The 19,736-nt window shown below is 40.4% G+C and overlaps 1 long non-coding RNA gene across 1 annotated transcript; it reads left to right on the plus strand.

Annotated features, from left to right (window-relative positions):
- The first annotated feature begins 90 nt into the window (after positions 1-90).
- LOC118657669 lies at positions 91-17,219 on the plus strand. Its single transcript, XR_004968069.1, has 5 exons — positions 91-406; positions 4,822-4,871; positions 11,917-12,036; positions 15,826-15,920; positions 16,765-17,219. It is a non-coding gene; the product is annotated as an uncharacterized LOC118657669 (long non-coding RNA).
- The last annotated feature ends 2,517 nt before the right edge of the window (positions 17,220-19,736 follow it).

The raw sequence follows: 19,736 nt of genomic DNA on the forward strand, positions 1-19,736 counted from the left end.
CCCACGCAGTGTAGGTGAAACTGGGCCCCTTGGAGGGACTGTGACTAAGGACAAAACTCTGATAAATATTATGTATGCGTCCTTGGGCCGAGAGGGAGAAAGCAAAAGGGGCGAGTTAATTTTCACAAATTGCTATGCAGAGATTGAAATGCACAACTATAAAATGTCCTCTTAAGAGTTGCCTGGAAATCTTACCAAGTTTAACAAGATTTTTGGTGCACGGCAACTTTTTTCCTGGCTTCGTATGCTGTCACAGCTTCATTCTGCAACACTGCGTGCATAGAACGTGGATCTGTTAAAAATTATTAGCTACAAAACGAAACTGCTTTCACTATCTTTATCATTTTAATTTCAGAGAAGTCAATAAGCTTACTTTTCCAATAAGCTTATCTAATTAACCTGCGAGGTAAGTAAGAGCAAAGTGAAATTAACCCCATTTTATAGACGAGGAAATTGAGTTACAAAAAATAAGTATTAGTTCACGTTGCAAGAAGTCTGTCAGTGATAGAGGGAAATATATTATCCCTCACTTTATCCACTAAATCGGAAATCCCTCAAATGTTTACTTCCAGGTATCTTTTCATCCCCGCCCACCCACCCCCCCCCCCCCACGCCATGTATGGTAGACAGTGTCTAATGTCTGAAAGAAATAATTTCGGGAGATATTCTTGGAGACCCCAAACCATAGAAGACTCTAAAAGATTTGAATTTTGAGCTTGAAATTTTCTGCCATAGAAAATTGCAGCTCAGCAGTAAGTTATTGTGAAACAGTTCAGCTCCCATACTAACAGCATAATGTTTATCAATGCCTAGTTAGAGGTGAGAAAATGTTTGAGACAGGTTTAAGAATGATGGGTCATTTCCTTTGAATTGCTTCTTTATTCACCTCATCTTTAGGTGGCAGCACTACTATATAAATATCTTTGAAACTGCAGTCTTCTGCAACTTGATATCCTAAAGAGTGTTTTGTCCAGGAGGTTCTAGAAGAGGAAAAAATAGAAAGTCAGAGAAATTATTAAAATACATGGAGGTACTGAGGGAAAAGATGAGAAGGTTTCACCTCAATAAGCTCCCCACCACCACCTTTTTTAGTTATATGAGGAGCAAGCATCTTTACTGTAAACTTGATCTCTTACGGGAACAGCACAAGCTAACCTTCCAAAGCAAGCTATAGTTTCTCAATACTGCATATTTATCAAGCATTTACAACTTTTTAAAAAATAATATTTTCATTGATTTCAGAGAGGAAGGGAGAGGGAGAGATTGAGACATCAATGATGAGAGACAATCATTGACCAGCTGCCTCCTGCACGTCCCCTGCTGGGGATCGACCCTGCAAACCCGGCGTGTGCCCTGGACCAGAATCGAACGCTGGCCCTTCAGTCCCCAGGCCAACACTCTAGTCACTGAGCGAAACCGACCAGGGCAAGCATTTATAACTTTAAAATTACTAGTTGTATAGTTGCTGGTATTCTAACTACAATTTTAAATTTAGGTGCAGTTTTCCTCATTAAATTTCATCAAGCTTATGAAGATCCCAAATAGGACCTAACTGTTGAATCTTTTTAAAAAAATTGTTTTTCCGCCCTGACCAGTTTAGCTCAGTGGATAGAGCATCGGCTTGTGGACTGAAGGGTCCCAGGTTCAATTCCAGTCAAGGGCATGTACCTTGGTTGCGGGCACATCCCCAGTAGGAGGTGTGCAGGAGGCAGCTGATCAATGTTTCTCTCTCATTGATGTTTCTAACTCTCTATCCCTCTCCCTTCCTCTCTGTAAAAAAATCAATAAAATACATTTTTAAAAAATTGTTTTTCCTTTATTGATTTTTAGAGAGAGAGGAAGGGAGAGGGTAAAGAGATAGAAACACCCATGAAAGATTGGCTGCTCCTACACACCCCTTACTGGAGATCGAGTCTGAAACCCAGGCATGTGTCCTGACCAGGAATCAAACCAGTGACCCCTTGGTTCCTGGGTCAACATTCTACCACTGATCCACACTGGCCAGGCTCATTTGTTGAATGTTTTGAAGAAGAAGAACTCTTGGTTTCTTTCCTCACTTTCTAAATAGTTCATCCTATATAATATATAATAAAGAGATAATATGCTAATTGACTGTCACACCCTCACACAAGATGGCCACCACAAGATGGCTGGCAGGGGAGGGCAGTTGGGGGTGACCGGGTCAGCAGGGGAGGGCAGTTTGGGGGGACCAGGCCAGCAGGGGAGCAGTTAGGCATCGATCAGGCTGGCAGGGGAGTGGTTAAGGGGCAATCAGGCTGGCAGGCAGAAGCGGTTAGGGGCAATCAGACAGGCAGGTAGGCGAGTGGTTGGGAGCCAGCAGTCCCGGATTGTGAGAGGGATGTCTGACTGCTGGTTTAGGCCCGATCCCACAGTGACTCGGACGTCCCCCGAGGGGTCCCAGATTGGAGAGGGTGCAGGCTGGGCTGAGGGACATCCCCCCCCCTCAGTGCATAAATTTCATGCACCGGGCCTCTAGTATACAAATAAATGATTACTCAAATTCAGAAAAATTAGAGAACAAGCTAAATCAAATGCAAAATAATAGCAATTTACAGATATTCTATATTTTAATTTCTCACACTTTTGAGGGTAATAAATTGTGATATATGGGGGTTTTTTGGTACAAATGTTTTCTAAGTAAAACTTTGTCATAACTAATTTAGTTCTCCCTGTACTAAACAAAATTGAATTTACATGCATCATAAAATAGACTGCATTAGATTTATAGCATAAACATAACCATCAAGGAATATAGAGGTATGACCATCAGGAGTGGGAAATCAAATTATTTTTAGATAGAGGATAAGTCTTAATAAAGTCTTTCTTGATGGCAGCTTTCAACTTTCTCAAGTCAAATTTGGGGAAGGCGTCTCAAGCAAATTGGTAGAACTCAAACTGAGCAGTATTATGTTAAGATTTTTAAGCTTTCTGGTGCCAGCAGATCATGCAGCCTGGGGGCCTTGGCTCCAAATTTCTGCCAACTCCATTTTGGCAGTAAAGTGTTCTGTTGAACAAAGTTTGCACGTGTTTGGGGTGTGAAGTGGTTCCTCAGGCATTTATCTGGTTTCATTCCAGTCTTGGGACTTAAGGAACTGATGGTCAAAAGCATGAGACTTGTGTAGTTCATATGTGCCCTGACACAGACTATGCTGGTGATCTTGAATTTTCACTTAAATAAGGGCAGCTTTTTTCTTTGTTGGTGTAAGAGTTATTGAAGTGGACCCTTTGGTTTACTCCTTAAATGCTAATATGCTATTGAACCAGTTCTCAGAAGCAGGTAAGCAGAACCTTCTCTGTTGAGGGTGTAGAGCTGTGGAAATTCACTCCTCACCCTATCCACAGTACCATCTAAATGTGTTTATCTAGATGAAACTCACTAAATAACATAGGACTTGAGAGCAAAGGGGGCAGTAATTATTAAAATTTGATCTCATTGTCAGATTATAACTGTGAGCTTCTGATCTTTTTTTGGTATGAGTTGTCTAGCTTCACCTCTTTTAACCACCTCCTCCCATCCTGAAGTCATGGTTAAGAAACAACACCTGGCCCAGTGCTAAGTTGTCTTATTTCAGGAAGAGAAACATATACAGTCTCAATTCCATTATTTTTTTCAAGTAATTCTAATTGAAAATCCTTGCATAATCTGGGATAGCACAGTTTGAAAGCTACTGTTAGAGCATTCTTTTATTTTTGTGTTTTGTGTTGTTTCTATTTCCTGTTTTAAGAGTAATGGAAAGAAAAAATTGCAAAAGTAAAAGTAACAGTTGTTGAAATTATTATCTTACTTTTAAACATAATAAATGGAATGTCAATTTATAGGATACAAGTATGGTAATTTGAAAATGGTAGTTATTTTTTGTACTTTTTCCAAGAGTGTGGCCTAAATTCTTAATATCACCTTTCCCTTTTCTTCTCTTTAAAAGTAATTCCAAAGGCACAAATAATATATGGATGAGGGTAGAGATGGAGAGAAAAGCTGGGCCTTTCCAAGAGTCATCTATCTAGACTGGAAAGTACATTGTTGCGCATTGTATGGTGATTCCCAAACTCCTTCGCTTGCTTACTTTAGAATATCCGTGTGTTACCATTTTACTACCTGGAGCAAGAATATATATATATATATATATATATATATATATATATATACACACACACACACACACACAAACAACCAGATGCCACTGTTCTCCGAAGCTAATTTAGGCCATTTTTACAGTACAACTGAATGTAGTAGCACTTTGCAATTAGATGATCATTTGTGTTTCTTTTTATGGTGAATAAAATGTGTGTGCATGAGGGGGAATACAAAGTAAATTTTTTAATGTTTTGTGCTATAGTATTTTTTTCTTTGAAGTATACTTTTCCTTGTTTACTTAAATACTAAAAATTAATTATTAAATACAAATGCAGTGTAAATGTAAATGTAATGATTAGTTTTTATTTTCTAGATCAGGGGTCCTCAAACTATGGCCCGTGGGCCACATGCAAATACAAATATTGTATTTGTTCCCATTTTGTGTTTTTACTTCAAAATAAGATATGTTCAGTTTGCATAGGAATTTGTTCATAGTTTTTTTTTAAACTATAGTCCGGCCCTCCAACGGTCTGAGGGACAGTGAACTGGCCCCCTGTTTAAATGAGGACCCCTGTTCTAGATAGTGAATCAATATTTACTTGATAAGTATGTGTATAAAGATGAAATGTTTTTAATTACTATTTTGAAATCCCATTAATATACATATTACATAAATATATGTTTAAATAACTTTTTTTTTGCCTTGAATTTCCTTTTTAAAGTAGGTATTACCTGCTATATCAGGACTAGTTTTGGGACCCACCACTGTTTACTGGTATGTCAGCCTTATTTTCTTCAGTCATTTATTGAATAGTATCTGTCAACTGCCTATTTGCCAGACATTGTTCTAAGTGCTCAATTAAAACAAATTCCTGCTTTCATAGTTTGCCATTCTAGTAAGACAAATAAACAAATATATATTGCTGGGTAGTGGATAAGTTCTAAAAAGAAAAACAAAGAAAGGGGGAAAAGTTTTCTGTGAGATTGTGTGTGTGCATGCCTCCCACCTGACATTTTAAATAGTATGATCAAGAAAACCTTTATGAAGAGGGAGTAACATTTGGTCAGAGACCTGAAATAGTCATCCATGGGGATATCTGGGGAGACAGAGACCTGAAGTAGTCATCCATGGGGATATCTGGGGAGATATTTCAGGCATTGTGAACAATTTATGACACATAAAATCCTCAAGTATAATCCAGGTAACATCCCATGTGATAATTACCTATACATTCTTTTTATTTTTTTTAAATTTTTTTTTATTGATTTTTTACAGAGAGGAAGGGAGAGAGATAGAGAGCCAGAAACATCGATGAGAGAGAAACACCGATCAGCCGCCTCCTGCACATCTCCCACTGGGGACGTGCCCGCAACCCAGGCACATGCCCCCGACCGGAATCGAACCCGGGACCTTTCAGTCCGCAGGCCGACGCTCTAGCCACTGAGCCAAACCGGTTTCGGCATTTTTTTTTTTTTTTAAGAGAAAATTATTTCATTAGGTTTTCTGGGTACTCATTAGGTTTTCTGAAAAAAAATTTCATCTAATATCATTGTTGCTCTATATTTCCCATGATTATTTCATTACTTAATACAATAAAAGTTATGACTACAAACAGGCAGAGATTCACAATAATACATCTGCAATTACATTTCTTTCATTTGTAACATGCCTTCCTGTCTCTGGATTTTGGCTGCTTCCCTGTGTTTGTTTCTATGTATTGGGTAGAGCTGCTAGGTCTCCTTGAGTTGGTAGAGTGGCCTTGTGTAGTAGTTGTTTTCTAGAGCCCAGTGGCTCAGCCTCCCCAGTCACCTGAGCTGAGAGCTCTAGGTACACCCCTTTGTGGGCTGTGAGCATAGTCTTGTTGTAGTTGAAACTTGATTGCTGTTGGTGTCGCTGGGAGGAATCGACCTTCAGGCCAATTGGCTGTGAGGTCCAGCTGTGACTACAGCAAGAGAGCTGCTGTGTAGGAGACACCCCTATGGATCAGGACTTGCTTCAGTGGGGCTTTGGTGCTTACTGTGTCTGCCCCTTGAGTGTGTCACTTATGGATGTGTAGAGTTGTTAACTGATATGGTCTGACACTGACCACTGGGTACACTGGCTCTTGGGTCTCCAGAGAGGTACAAAGTCAGCCACTGCCTGGGGCCACCCAGCAGGAGCTACAGAGAGATCTTCAGATTCCTCCTCTTTGTATTGGGTTTGGAAGTGCCTAGATGAGACCCAGCTATGAAGCAAGGCAGATTGGTGCTGGTCCTGGGTCTTGGGCCTTTTATTGATAGGTTTGGCACTCCCTGGCCCAGCTGCAGCTTATTTGAAAGATTTTATCCTGAGCAAGGAAAGGCCATTTATATGCAAAAGCTGCTGCACACAGCTTGGGTGAGGTAAATTGGATGAGGTGGGGTCTTAGGGAATCACCAAGGCAGAGCAAACAGAAATGGCTGCCAGTTAGCCCAGTGACCTGGGAGCTCCCAGCATAGGAACAATGATCCCTGCCAGCACCTCCATCTGGGAGAAAGCCTCCCTGAGTTCCTGCCCAGATGCCAGACAATCCAGTTCCTCCTCATATGTGTCTGTGTTCCCCAGAGCCTCTTCCTGGAGTTGGAGCTCAGAGGAAGCAGGACCTTGTAAGTTCAATTCTTGTTGCCAGCCTTTTAAGAAGAACAGCTGGGTCTCCAGCAGCCTCTGTGTCACTGAGCCCCAATCTACGCTGGTTTTTATAGCTCACAGTTCTTACTGCTCATAGGGACTTCTTTTCCCAGCTCTGGAACCCTGGGCTGGGGGTCTGGTATGGGGCTGGGATCCCTAGCTTCTCCCGGCGGCCTCCACAGAGATGATCTCCCTCCCTATTAAAAAAGCGGCACACGTGGGTGCTGGCCCAGCCTGGTCCGCATCTCGGCACCTCCTACCAGTCTCAGTGTGCTTTCTTTAATACTTCTCTAGGCATAGGACTTCCATTCAGCCAGCTTCCCAGCAGTCCTGGATGATGGTTGCTTTGTCTTTTAGTTGTAATTTTGATGTGGTTGTGGGAGGCAGTGAGTACAGGCATTTACTACGCCGCCATCTTCTGAGAAAAATCCCAAATTATTTTCTTAATTTGTTTGGTGGCAAAAACTGGAATTGACATGACTCTAAAGTCTTCATTTATTCCATTTGGTGTTACTATTGATGCATTTCATTGTGGAAATATGTGTTTGATTAATGGCTGCTGCCCAGGACAATACATGTTTTGTTTTGTTTTGAAAAAAATATTTTTATTGATTTTAGAGAGGAAAGGAGAGAGAGAGATAGAAACATCAATGATCAGAGGGAATCATTGATCGGCTGGCTCATACATGCCCCCTACTGGGGATCGTGCCTGCAATCCTGGGCATGTGCCCTAACCAGGAATTTAATTGTGACTGCCTAGTTCATAGGTCAATGCTCAACCACTAAACCACACTAGCCAGGCTATACATCTTAAGTAAAATGTAGACAGCATAATATATTAAACTCCTAAATTATTTTTAAAATATTTGATTTAGAAACTCATCTGGCCCCAGGGATTTGGGATAAAAGATTGCACACTTGTATCAGATTTCTTCTTGATTCTCTGATTAAATATCTCCATTGATATTAATCTTTAGATATCTTTTAATAAAAAATGGAATGTTTATATAGTGCTCTTATTATAAACCTGGCACTGTGTAAACACTGTATATATTAGCTCATGAAGTCCTCACAGCAACCTTATAAGTAAGTTCTGTTATCCTCATTTTACAGATGAGAAACCTGAGGCATGGAGAGATTAAGAAAACCTGTCAAAATCACACAGCTACCAAGTGTCAGAGCTAGGAATTGAACCTAGACAATTTTCTTTCATAGCTTGCACTCTTTGCCATTGAATTAACTCCCTGTCTCCTTCCCTCCTTCCTATACCTCTACTTTGGAGAAGTTTAGAATATTAACCCTGTCTAAGAGTGTGGTTTCTATCTCTACTCTGAAATATCAGACATCAAAACTTTACATTTCTTGCCAGCTAGTGTGGCTCAGTGGTTGAGTGTCCCAGTGGTTTGATTCCCAATCAGGGCACATGGGAGCCTATAGGAGGGAGCCAATCAATGTTTTTCTCTCATCATTGATGTTTTTCTCTCCCTTCCCCTCTCCTTACCTCTCTGAAATCAATAAAAATATACATACATGCACTGAGATTGTCTATAAAGATAATTTGAGCCATTTCTATTTCCAGTTGAAATTGGAGATTTACTTATACTCATTCTTAATCTGATAAATTTTCGTATTAACTTTGCCTTTCACCATCCTTTTCCTTTCCTCTGGATATTCTTGGATAATAATGGGGCACCTCCCCTATTATTGTGGCCTTGTCAGATGTCAGGGCATGTTAGAAATTTGGCTTTAGTTTAGTGAGCAGCAGAATCCTAGCTAATAAAGAGGGAATATGCAAATTGACCATCACTCTGTAATGGTCAAGATGGTGGTGCCCATGGCAGAGGCAGGGATTCCATAACACAAGATGGCTGCGCCCACAGCAGATGCTGAGTTCCCATAACGAGACTTAATGAGCAATCAGCAAGGACCTGAGGCTGCACCCCCCGTCTGGTGGAGCTTGACAGGGGACCTCAGGCCGTGCCCCCGGCCCTGGCGCCAGGCTGGGGTACCTCATGCTGCACCTGCCCGGCAGGGCTTGACAAGGGAACCTAAGGTCATGCCTTCTGCTCAGCAGGGCTTGATGGGGAACCTCAGAGCGCATCCCCTGCCTGGCGGGGCTTAATGAGGACCTTAAGGCATTCCCCCTGCTCTGGCCCAGGCCAGGGGACCTTAGGCCATGCCCCCCACCCCGGTGCTGGACCAGGCAACCTGAGGCTGCACCCAGTGGGCCAGCCAGGTCTGGATCTAGCCCAATGGGGGCAGGGCCGGCTGGGTCTGGGTCTCGTTCGATTTTGAGGTGCACGTGGGTGGGTGGGGACTTGACTCTGGTTCCCATGGAGTGCCCCAGACTCTGACAGGAGGAAGATTTTCATGTACATTTTACTAATTTTCTTTCATCTCTGACACTTCTATTATAAAGGGCAAATAGCAATATTAAAATATTTCCTCTAATTCCCTTTTAATGTGCACGAATTTCGTGCACTGGGTCACTAGTCTGCTAAATAAAGCTCAGTCACTGCTTTGTGGGTTTCTTTCACTCAATGAATTATATAATTTGCATCAGATCACTTTATTGTAAGCATATAAATTAGCATTTTTTATTTGGGATTTTGTTTTTATTAGTTTGTCCTCATGTAATAGTTCCTCCATAAGCAATTAGAAACTGAAATCATTTCTGTTTTTATTTATTTGTTTCTTTATTGGCTACATAAAAACAAGAGTGATTGAATATATATTGTGAGGTTAGGCAAAGACTCTATCATGTATAACTGTATAACATAGGTAAGGTCAATCTGAGCAAGTATATTGAACTTTCCAAGTATCTATTCTTGATTGTCCCAGAGATTCATTGTGAGACATTAAAAATATCACTTTTATCATTCTCTGTGAAAATTAATGTGTTCTTGAATACAAAGATGAAAGTTCTGACACTCAGTAAAGCATTATCTTTTGTAATGTTGATAGACTTGTTCTGAGCCAAACACAGTTTCTCTAGGGTCATTCAACAGCTCATGTTTGCTAAGTTTAGGGGTGCAATTTATGGTCACCTGAGCTAAAAAAGAATTAAACCCATCAATTTTATCGCATTAGCATACTGCTGAAACAATGGTCCTAACAAGTCAGTTATTAGTTTGCTGAGAAAGAAATAAAAAAGAGACTGAATAAATACATACATGCACTGAGATTGGCTATAAAGTACATCAGTCTATTCTGTGGAAGTTGAGGGCTTTGCCAGGCTTACCTTGAGTAATTTTCTATCTCTGTATCCTGAGGGATAAAAAAGATGAGATTTTCTCCTAAGATCACGATCCTGGACACACAGCTTTTCTCCACTAGGTTCTCTGTAATATTCTACATTCTTATTGTCGAGTACAAAATTTTGAGGCACACCAACAATATTTATCAAGTTGTGACCTGGCTCAGTTGGCTGAAGCATCATTCCATGTACCAAGAGGTTGCCATTTTGATTCCTGCTCAGGGCACATGTTCAGGGTTTTGGGCTTCATCCCCAGTAGGGAGTGTGCAGCAGGCAAAGGATGCTTCTTTCTCATTGATGTTTCTCTCTGTCTACCTGTCCCTTCCTCTCACTCTCTCTAAAATAAATAAAAACATTTAAACATTTATCAAGGTGTAACATGTCTGGGGATAAAAATTCAATATTTACAATTCACCTCACCTGTATATAAATAAACTTTAATGAGATTATGTGAATAACTTTTTCTAGCTCTTCTGTTTTTTCCCAACCTTTATTTAAGAAATCCTCCTTGTCTGGCCAGTGTGGCCCAGTGGTTGAGCTTCAACCCTTGAACCAAGAGATCACTGGTTGGATTCCCAGTCAGGGCACAAGCCCCGGATTTCCAGCTGGATCCCCAGGGGTGGGGTGGGGGGCGGTGCATGCAGAAGGCAGCTGATTGATCAATGATGTTTCTCTCTCATAAAATTTTCTCTACCTCTCTATCCCTCTCCCTTCCTCTCTTTCTAAAAATCAACAAAAAACATTTTTTTTTTTTTAAAAAAGGGTTTAATGCACACCTTAAAGTATTTTTCCCCCATCAAAAAAGAAAAAAAGAAATTGTAGGGAGTGGCTCTAGGGTCAAGCATCCGGCTGACCTGTGGCAGGGCCACAAACAAGTCCCAGCCTGGAGGGCAGAGCTCTCTTAGCATAATTAAGTCTGACCTTGTAGCCCTCCCTATTTCCTTCCTAAGTAGCTAATGGGCTATGGGAGGTGCAGCAAGTGTTGCCAAAATAAGAACATTTGTATACATGTTAATCTACCCTTGTTTTAATCAGACTATAAAATAAAGCATCGGCTGCAGGCTGGTTCTTTTGTGTCCTCATCCAGGCACAGGAGATCCACCGAGCCCCAGCTGTATTCTCTTGTCTGTCTTTTCTTCAATATTTCACTGCCCCTCCTCAGGTTCACACCCTTGGCCATGCTGGAGTGGCACAAGAAATCCCTCCTGTGGTAGTCAAGAACTGGGCTGGGTAATCCAATCTCCAATGTTCAAAACTCTGCTCTTAAATTTCTAACTATGTGACCTTGGGCAAATTAACCTCTATAGGCCCCAGTTTCCTCATTTATCCAATGAGGATAATAATACCAACTTTTACATAGATATATTATGAGGATTAAATTAGTTAATTCATAAAAAGCATTTAGAAGAGGATCTGGCACATAGCACTCCATAAATGTGAATTCCCACCTGCTGGGGCACTAACCTTTCCTCTCTCTCTCTCTCTCTCTCTCTCTCTCTCTCTCTCTCTCTCTCTCTCTCTCTCTCTCTCTCTCTCTCTCTCCAGATTCAGGCTTAACAGTTTTGGCCTAAGATTAAAACTGTCCTCTTACTCATTAGATTAATCAACTAAATTGCTTTGAAAACCTCCAAGTTTTCTTTTCTCATTGTTGGACCATTTTACTCTTTCTCTGTCTGAACACCTTTTTTATTGGTTCTGTATAGTAAGTTTTCCATTTACACACTGAAAGCTTTTGTTGTGTGATTACTAGGGTATGAGTTCCTTGAGGACAGGGACTGTCTCCATTTTCTCTATTACTCCAGTCCCTTTCTTCCTCCCTGCTGCAAATCTATGCTAAAGAAAGGGTTTTGTGTTTTTTTTTTTAAACAAATGAATTCATTTCTTTAGCTTTTGTATTTTTTGCTCATTTTATGCTAGGTATTCTAATCTGAGCTTCCAGTTTTCCTGAAAATTCTCTTTCCCCAATTATCTCTGGACATTTTAACTTCAGCTGGTGATGCTGAGATCCCATCCTGGATCATCATACTTTTTTGGCAGGTAGGAAGTTCAGTTTACCACATATTCCGTTCAGATGTTAGAAAAAAAATCCCATTTAATTCACCTGAATTTAATTTTGCTTATATTCTCTTGATTTCAGATAAACTGATTATTCTCTTTAAAATCTATCAGCTTTGAGAGGGGTTCTATCTTGAAGAACTGTTTCATTCTTTATTTGGAGATAGAGCCATACTACCCTCACTTTCTTTACATGCAGAATAAAAATCAGCTCTTCTCACTTGGAAGAAAGGAGAATGAATTATGCCAATATTTCTAAATTTTATTTTTAATATGTATAAAAGATATATGTAACACATAAGATTAATAATATAATGAAATACCCAACTTGAGTGCTAGAACATTTCTCAGTAACTTGTATCTACTTTTGTGTTCCTCCTCTATCTCTTCCCCTGCCCTCAGAGGTTACCAGTATTCTACATTTTGTCCTTCTCATTCCATTGATGTTTCCTTTTTTAAAGTTTAGGTTTATGACAAATGTATATATGCTAATATGTTGTTTAATTTGTGTATTTTTGAGCTTTATAAAAATGCTATCATCCAATATGTAGTGTTTTGGGATTTATCCTATTAGCACTATGTTTCTAAATTCATTCATGTTGTTGTATAGAATGGTTGTCCATATTGTTTTTTTTAACATATATTTTTATCAATTTCAGAGAGGAAGGGAAAGGGAGAGAGAGATAGAAACATCAATGATGAGAATCATTGATCAGCTGCCTCCTGCCTCCCCCGGGAGTGGCGCCCGCAACCCACGCAAGTGCCCTGACCTGGAATCATAGGTTGATGCAAAACCACTTAGCCACACCAGCCAAGCTGATTGTTCATTTTCAATACTATAACATTCCATTGTGTGAAGATACTACAATTTATTCTCCTGCTGGTACAAGTTGGGTTGTTTCTAGCCTTACAAAAATTTATAAACATTGATGCATTAAAAATTCTTATGCATGCCTCCTGGTCACATATGCAAGTGTTTCTTTTGTTATATACCTAGAAGTAGGGGTGCTGGTTTATGGAGTTTGTAAATATTTAACTGTGAGATAACGAATGCGAAATTGTTTCTCACTCTCCCACAGTTTATAAGAATTCTACTTATTCCTCGGTATTTGGTATTTTTACATTTAATTTTTGCTGGTTTACTGGGGGTAAAATGGTGTATACTTATTTCTTTTTTATAGAATGAAAATCATTCTTACCTAAAGCTTTTTAAAACTTCTTCTTCCTTTTGATATTAAGAGTTTGCAGCCTGCCCTGGCCAGTTTTCTCAGTGGTTAGAATGTTGGCCTGCAGACCAAAGGGTCTTGGGTTGGATTCTTGGTCAAGGGCACAAACCTGGGTTGCAGGTTTCCCAGTCTGGTCGGGCGCACACAGGAGGCAATCAATCGCTGAGTTTCTCTCTTTCTGTCTCTCTGTCTCCCCCCACCTCCACCCCTCCCCCTTCCCTCCTACTCTCTCTAAAAGTCAATGGAAAAATATCTTCAGGTGAGGATAAAAAATAAGCCCTGGCCAGTTTTGCTCAGTGGATAGAGCAGTGATGGTGAACCTTTTGAGCTCGGCGTGTCAGCATTTTGAAAAACCCTAACTTAACTCTGGTGCTGTGTCACATATAGAAATTTTTTGATATTTGCAACCATAGTAAAACAAAGATTTATATTTTTGATATTTATTTTATATATTTAAATGCCATTTAACAAAGAAAAATCAACCAAAAAAGTGAGTTCACGTGTCACCTCTGACATGCGTGTCATAGGTTCGCCATCACTGGGATAGAGTGTTGGCCCATAGACTGAGGATCATAGATTTGATTCCAGTCAAGGGCATGCACCTCAGTTGTAGGCTCAATCCCTGGGCCTGGTCGGGGCATGTGCGGAAGGCAATCAGTTGATGTGTCTCTCTCACATTGATGTTTCTCTCTCTCCCACTCCCTTCCATGCTTTCTCTAAAAATCAATGGGGAAAAATAACCTTAACTGAGGATTAACAAAAAATAAAAACTAAATAAATATGCCCAATCTTAAAAAAAAAAAAAAGAGTTTGCAGCCTGACCTGACATACTATGCTTGGGATTCTGTTGAGAGAAAGCCATTTATTTGCGTGATAGTTTCTGCTAAAGGTATAAAAGCTGAGAGAGGGTGGAGGCTGCTAACTAGGTTGTTTGAATGTTGCTTTTAAGTTGATCTTACATAAATACCAAATTATACACAGTCTAAAATTTCTTGTTACTACTTTACAGAAATGGAAATGTGTTAAATTATATTCTTTGTTATTGACCCATCACAAATTAATCTGTCTTGAGTTTATACCTATCTGTAAAACTATAATAATAAAAGCAATAATATGCTAATTAAACTGGATGTCCTTCTGGATATCCTTCTGGACAACCTTTCGGATGAAGCCAGGGCTGCGAGGGAGGCCCGGGTCCTGGGTGCTTGCTGGCAGCTGGAGGGAAGCCCAGGTCCCAGGTGCCAGAAAAAGCTGGTGCTGGCAGCAGGGCGAAGGAAGGCTTATTCTTGCATGAATTTCGTGCATCGTGCCTCTAGTCTATATATAAAAGCCTAAGCGACCGTCTGACCATTCCACAGGTAGCTATGATGCGCAATGACCATCAGAGGGCAGACACTCAATGCACAGGCATGGAAACATGAAACAGACTGATGAATCTCAGAGGGAAGGGGGTGGGAGTAGGGCGGGAAGAGATTAACCAAAGATTTTATATGCATACTAGAGGCTTGGTGTATGGATTTGTGCACTGGTGGGGTCCCTTGGCCTGGCCTGCAGGGATCAGGCCAAAACCAGCTTGGTGCACTCATTTGTGCACCCATGGGGTCCCTCAGCCTGGCCTGTGGGGATCGGGCTGAAACCGGCAGGCCAAGGGACCCCACCAGTGCATGAATCGGTGCGCCGGTCCTCTAGTTTTAAATAAAAAGCTCCTTCAATCTGTTGATCTGGAATATTTCTATTGAACCAAGCTTAGTAAAAGCTATCTTTATATAATTCCTTGTGTTTTAATTGTACCAAAGAGATTCAACTTACCGTCTTTTAACATGGTTATACCATCTAACACAAATTAGTCTTTCAAAGAAATTTCAGAACTCCAAATGTTCATCTTACTAGTTATCCACTGAATTGACATTAACCAGGAAAATAAGCCCAAACAGATGGTATAGCTACACTGTGCCCTAAAACATGTGGGTTTTTTTTTATTGAAAAAGCCATCTTGTATATAACAGTTTTCATCAATAACTAAAAACACATGGAGATAGAAAAAGAGAATCCAAGATAAATGGCAATATATGTATATTTTGAAGAAAAACTTTTAAGGACCTTGTGTTTATTGTCTTTAAAAACAAATATGTGTGTCATTTATCTAGTTTTTCTTGATTTTGAATGAAAGGTTTTTGAAGGAAGGGGCTGTGTGTTTGCTTTACGTTTCCTTATTATATTGTTAAGTATAGTTTCATATCCCAAAGGGGAACTCAGAAAATATGAATTGAGTGTAAAAGTCCCTTATTTATCATCAACATATGTTGAATGACAAAATGATTGAGTGAATATTTATGACCAAACCATAAGAAAGCTGCAGTTTACTTGCTTCTCTATGGTCTATAGCTATTGTTGGATTTCAGGGTGAATACATTTATTCCAGGTAAGTGTTTTTCAACTTTACTTATATAGCTAAAACTGTGTTTAGTAAAGTTGTTATCAGTGTTTGGTTTCTTTCTCTGTTCTCTTTTCAAGCCAGGTGTTAATCCTCATTTCCTCATTCCAGATATTCACCACTATATTGATCAAGGAGCTGCTGAAGGGACACTGACTCCTGGATAGCTTCCTCCAAGTGGGGGCTTTTTCTTTCTATCATGCAGAGTAAGTGAGCTTTTTTGTTGTTTGTAAGTGGTAATCTATAAGATGGGGCAAACTTAGAGGTTAAGCCTTTACTTCTCACATGGATTGCAACATGACAACATTCTCACTGTAGTAGGCAGCCACCCTGAAGGCCCTCAGTGATTCCTGACTTTTGGTATATATACACTATTATAGTCCTCTCCCACATTATATGAAGATTGGTCTGTTTGACCAATAGAATATGGCAGATGTAGTGGTATGCCACTTGCAAGATTAGATTATGAAAGACTACAAGGACACAGGGTCCACAGGCAAAATTGGAACCTCAACTAGTTCTAAAGGGAATTGTTTCTGAGGTTGGAAAATGCTAACCCAAATTCCATGCCAAGAAGATCCAGGTCTTTCTTGGATATAGAAACAGTGAGAGAAAAACCTAGATATATAAGTAGAAATAAGTGGGAATTTCACTAAAAGCTATTGGACAAAAAGAGACCACTTAATGAAAAGAAATGAAATACTGATACATGCTCTAACATAGTTGATCTTAAAAACATGCTAGGTGAAAGAAGCCAGTCACAAAGACCAGTTATTGTATAGTTTTATATGTAATGAAGGGTGGTGGTGAGGTGGGGGTTTGGGATGTCATGGCTTAGTTCAGGATTACTTTGGAAATAATAAAAATGTTCTAAGATTCACCACTGATTGTGGTGATGGTTGCAAAACTCTGTAAATAAAGCCATTGAATTGTACACTTTGAATGAGGAAACTGTATAGTTTATAAATTATATATCAATAAGGCTGTTTAAAAAAAGACTGTGGCTTCCTTCTTGGACTTTCTCTCTCTCTTCTATCACATGTTCTGAAGGAAGTCAGCTGCCATGTCTTGAGGACACTCAGACAACCTAACTATGGAAAGACTTATGTTGTGAGGAACTGAGGTTTCCAGCTAACAGTCAAAGAAGAACTGAAGCCTGCCAAATAACCTTTTCAATGATCTTTGCTAATCCTATAGGTGGAAAATGGTGTCTTATTGAAGGTTTAATTTGCACTTTCCTATTATTAGTCATATTAGGCATAATTAATATGTTTAAAGGCATTTGTAAGAGAGCAAGAAATAAAAACACGAACACCATATTCAGTGGTGTGAGGAAACATCTTTAATCCCAAGGCATCAAATATGAAAGTTAAAAGTGGATGGAGATGCTCTAGCTGGTTTTGCTCAGTGGATAGAACGTTGGCCTGTGGGTCGAAGGGTCCTGGGTTCGATTCTGGTCAAGGGCATATACCTCGGTTGCAGGCTCCTCCCTGGCCTGGGCCCCGGTCAGGGTGCATGTGAGAAAAATCACTGGTTTCTCTCACATCAATATTTCTCTCTTGTCTTTTCCTCTTTCTTCCACTCTCTCTAAAAATCAATGGAAAAATAGCCTCAGGTGAGAGGCTAATAAAAAGTGATGGAGAAATGACAAATGACTAAGGTTAGAGAAAGGCAAAACCTAGATACTGCAGCAATGGAACCTCAGAGAGCCAAAGAATTGGAGGGGTAAAGAATATATGCAGGGAAGGAATGGGTTGAAGGGTGTGGATTATTTAAAAGTTCTTACAAGGATCATGTAGAACCCAGATGCTCACCCTCTACAGCCACCATACGTAGTCAGATGCTTTCTTCTACTTCAACATACAGGAGATGGGAGGTAGCTTCTTTGGAGAAATTGAACTAGAGAACCTCTGGACTTGGTTACATCAAGCTCTGGGGAATGAGTATGAAAACAAATGTATGGGCCCTGGCCAGTGTGGCTCACTTGGTTGGAGCATCCTCCAATACACCAAAAGGTCACAGGTTCAATTCCCAGTCAGGGCACATACCCAGGCTGCAGGTTTGATCTGCATTTGGGGTGCATGTAGGAGACAACTGATTGATGTTTCACGTTCACATCGATGTTTCTCTCTCTATCCTTCTCCTTCTTTTCTCTGTCTCTCTCAAATCAATAAGAGTATGTCCTTGGGTGAGGATTAAAAATATAACAAACAAACAAACAAAAATCCTTGCCCTGACCGGTTTGGCTCAGTGGATAGAGCGTCAGCCTGTGGACTGAAGGGTCCCAGGTTCGATTCCAGTCAAGGGCATGTACCTTGGTTGCGGGCACATCCCCAGTAGGGAGTGTGCAGAAGGCAGCTAATCGATGTTTCTCTCTCATTGATGTTTCTAACTCTCTCTCCCTCTCCCTTCCTCTCTGTAAAAAAATCAATAAAATATATATTAAAAAAAATAAGACATGCACTGTCAAACCCAAATATTAAAAAAAATTTAAAAAATGAAAATCCTTGTATAACTTTAAAAAAAGAAAGAAAACAAATGCATGGGATAAAAACATGAAAGTCTGTATTCTAAACAGGACATTCTACTCTTTTCCCTACCCAGCTTTAGAAAGCTAGCAACCAGGTTGTTTTATCTCCAGGCAAGAAATAAGAGGATCTTTCTTTGAAAACCTGAACTAATACAGAAAATATAATTTTCTCTACTTTAATTTTTAAAAAAGCCATGGTATAATAGATTCATAACACATCCAGAATATAACCACCTTTCCCCACCTTCACTTACTACCATTCTGGTGCTAGCCACCATCTTTCCATACTTAAACTATTATAGCATTTTCCTGTCTCTAGAGCTGTCAACTTAGTAGTCAGAAGAATCCTATCTAATAAAGAGGGAATATGCTAATTGACTCTCACACCATTGCAAAGATGGTGGTGCCACAGCCAATAAGGAGGGAATATGCTAATTGACTGCCCCACCCTCAAAGATAGCAACACCCACAGCCAGTAAGGACGGAATATGCTAATTGACTACCACACCCTCAAAGATAGCGGTGCCCACAGCCACAAGATGGCAGTGCCCAGTCCCCTCAGCCCCGCCAGGGCGGCAGGTGTGTGGCCAGGCCGGGCCCATGCCTGCCTGCTTCCGGAGACCCTCAATCCCCTCAGTCCCCCAGCCGCCCAGGGCCGGCCAAGGCTCAGGTAACCAGGGCTGTCCGAGGCTCAGGTAACCAGGGCCGGCCAAGGCTTGCACTGCCAGCAGTGGCAGCAGCAGAGATGTGATGGGGTGTCGCCTTCCCCTGATTGCCAGGCCACCTCCCACCCCTGAGAGCTCTCAGACTGTGAGAGGGGGCAGGCCAGGCTGAGGGACTCCCCTTCCAGTGCATGAATTTTCATGCACCGGGCCTCTAGTCTTTTTATAATAGAGGTTAGATTATATTACTTTTCTATCCTTATAATTTTTATCTCCCTTTATTTTTTCACAGCATATTATATTTTTTCAGATATTATATATTTATTTGCTTAATTATTTATTACATATCAACCTTGACTAAAATGTAAGCTCTCTAGGGGAGAGATTTTTTCAATTTTTGTTGCCTGCCATATCCCCAGAATCTAGCATAGCATACATTTGTTGGCTGAAGGAGTCTATCAATAAAGGGGTGATCATATATACTTTTCTCTTTTGAATTTTTAAATGGTTAGTTATTGCAATAAATTTTCTGATGTTGAGCCAAAACCGGTTTGGCTCAGTGGATAGAGCGTCGGCCTGCGGACTGAAAGGTCCCAGGTTCGATTCCGGTCAAGGGCATGTACCTGGGTTGTGGGCACATTCCCAGTAGGAGATGTGCAGGAGGCAGCTGATCGATGTTTCTCTCCAGTGTTTCTAACTCTCTATCTCTCTCCCTTCGTCTCTGTAAAAAATCAATAAAATATATTTAAAAAAAAAATTTTCTGATGTTGAACTATCCTTGCATTCCTAATGTGATTCCACTTAGTCTGGTGTTTAATTCTTTTAAGATG

This window comes from Myotis myotis, unplaced genomic scaffold (assembly GCF_014108235.1).
Source record: "Myotis myotis isolate mMyoMyo1 unplaced genomic scaffold, mMyoMyo1.p scaffold_m19_p_6, whole genome shotgun sequence".
NCBI classification, from domain to species: Eukaryota; Metazoa; Chordata; class Mammalia; order Chiroptera; family Vespertilionidae; genus Myotis; species Myotis myotis.